This window comes from Brassica oleracea, chromosome C9 (assembly GCF_000695525.1).
Source record: "Brassica oleracea var. oleracea cultivar TO1000 chromosome C9, BOL, whole genome shotgun sequence".
NCBI classification, from domain to species: domain Eukaryota; kingdom Viridiplantae; phylum Streptophyta; class Magnoliopsida; order Brassicales; family Brassicaceae; genus Brassica; species Brassica oleracea.
The window spans coordinates 37,164,651-37,167,360 of record NC_027756.1 but is presented as its reverse complement, the minus strand read 5'-3'; positions in this window follow the sequence as shown (position 1 = coordinate 37,167,360).

The following is a 2,710-nucleotide window of genomic DNA, read 5'->3' as shown; positions in this document are numbered from 1 at the left end:
AACTAAGCTTTTAGGTAGTGGACTGGACGAAGGAAGCTTTGTTTTTTTGTTTTTGTTTTTGTTTTGGTTTCTTCTGGGAAGGTCACCTAAGGGTATTATTGTCTTTTGCTGGAAGCTGTGACTGTTCACAGGGGGATTTGGTGTGAAAACGCGGAGGAAGGAGGAGGGTAAACTCTGCTGTTTCTTTTTATGGAAAATAAAAAGTAATAGTAGGTTTCAGTGTGAAGTTTCGGTGACTTTCCGAGGCAAGTTACAAACATTGACCAAGGAAAGTTTTTAAAATCTGTCTTTTTGTTTGAGTTTCTTCTAGTTTGGCCCTGTTCGTTTGCTCACTCAGGTGATCCATCTGGGTAAAGATGTAAATCGATGTTTATTTTGTGCATTATAATGTTACATCCAAATAGATCATTCAGCTGAATTTTTAAAAACTCATCTCAAATTGTCACCCAAATGAAAGTGAGTCTTGATGGTGCATTTGGATGCAGATGCATCTAGTTCAGTCCAAAATGATTAATGACAAAAATGACTTTTTAAAATCAAAATATTACTTTCAAACCGTAAATTCTATTTTCTTGCATATACATTTTTCCGCTATAACCAAAAAATACATTTTCTCGCAAAAACTGAAAAACACACATTCCCGCTAAAACCGCAAGATGCGTTTTTCCGCAAAAAAAAAATGTAAAATGCACATTTCCATAAAAACACATTTTTCGGCCAAACCAGTAAAATCGTACTTTTCGACCAAAACCAAAAAAACGCATTTTCCCGTCAAAACCGAAAAAACGCATTTTCCCGCCAAACAAAAAAAAACGCATTTTCCCGCCAAAACCCAAAAAATGCATATTTCCGCCAAAACTCCAAAAAGCATTTTCCGGCCAAAACCACAAAAAGCATTTTCTCGCCAAAATCGGAAAATGCAATTTTCCCGCCAAAACAAAAAAAACACAATTTTCCCGCCAAAACCGGAAAACACAATTTTCCTGCCAAAACCGGAAAACACAATTTTCCTGCCAAAACCGGAAAACACAATTTTCCCGCCAATATTATTTTGCATCACACTGAAAATACGCGAGATTTGGTTTTCTTATGCGGCAGAGTTATGTTTGATATCTTTTTTATTTTAGAAAGTTTGATTAGGCCTGGACGTATTTTTTTCTTCATTTTTTTTTGGTAAACGGCCTGGACGTATTTCGTATAGTTTAACTGATTTTAGCAAAAATATCAAACATAAAAACTAAACTCTCACAAGCAAAACCAACCAATCAATTCCTGAATAAACGCAAGTTATGTTGGGTTCTTTTCAGCAAAGTTTTCCTAATCCAAAGATTGAAAAATCTAAACTGATTGAACGCTCATATTATAGCTTTGGGTATTTAGGTATTTATGTTGGTTTCATAATTTTCAAACAGAGTTAGTTAAAAAATAAATTGAAATTGATGAATTTTTAATTCATTTAAGAAGTAGTGGAGTTTCAGTTCGGTTCTTAATTTTGAGAACCACAATAAAAATTTCAATATTGTAGGTATAGTTCGGTTAAGATACTTATTCAAAAAAAAATTTGTGTTATACATCAATTAATGGATGTCCATAACCGGTCCATACAACTAAAGAGAGAGTCGGCCATGATATGGAGAGAGAGAGAGGCGGCTTGGATTGGAAAAAAAAAAATCATCTTTCATTTTTCTTGTAATTGTTATCTTTTCATTATTATATATTAGTAGTTTTTCTAATCCTAGTGGGTTTAGGTTTTATATACTTTCCTTATTACTTATCTTGTAATCCCCTATATACGTGAACACTTATTCATTAATGAAACATAAAAATATTCAGAGCTAAAACCTTCGTTTTACAACACGTTATCAGCACGATAGCTTCTAAGAGCATGGGCAGCGGTGAACCGCTCATTGGGGTTCAAGAAACTAATTTTTTATTATTTTTTTTTTTCGTTTGATTTTAAAAAAAAAATTAAATAATGTGACCAATAGCGGGCCGCCACGTGGCGTGGGGCCCACTGAACAGTCACGACCCGGGTTCACTCGGGAGAGGCGGGACGAGCCGAAGTCTTCATTTATGCTTATTTTAATATATTTTTTTCGTAAAACGTGCGACCTCCTCCCCTTGAACTCCTGATGCGCATGCTCTAACACCCTGAGCCTAAAACCAAACCCCTAAAACCCTAAACAAAAAGAATCTACCTCGGAATATCAAAGAGGTCGTTCTCCCAAACCGCGAGGACCCATAAAACGATCAAGATATCAAATCGAAACTCTTTCCAAGACGAATCAGTCAGTGTAAACCGTTTGTCGATCTAACCACCGACGAGCCCTCACGCACCGATACAGTGCGCGCCGATTTTCTTTGGAACCCTAATCCGAACCCGATGAACCCTGATCTGTTCTTGCAAGCGTTCCAGCTCGTGTTCATCCGATCATCCCCAGCCCTAAGGCATTCCTGATACTAGACGAACTCAGCCTCAGCTCCATCCGTTCTCAGCTTACATTCCGGACAGCTACAGCTCGCGTTCCCGATCAGACGCGTTCCGTTCCAGCTCGCGCCTCAGCACGCGTCCGTTCTAGCTCGTTCCAGCCCGCGTTCCAGGCTTGTTCCAGCTCACATCTCTTCCAGCTCGAGGTTCTCTTGGTGGTCCGGTTCTACAATCCTCAAAACCTAAAGGTAATTCGAATTCTGAAAACATGAATCGAATCTG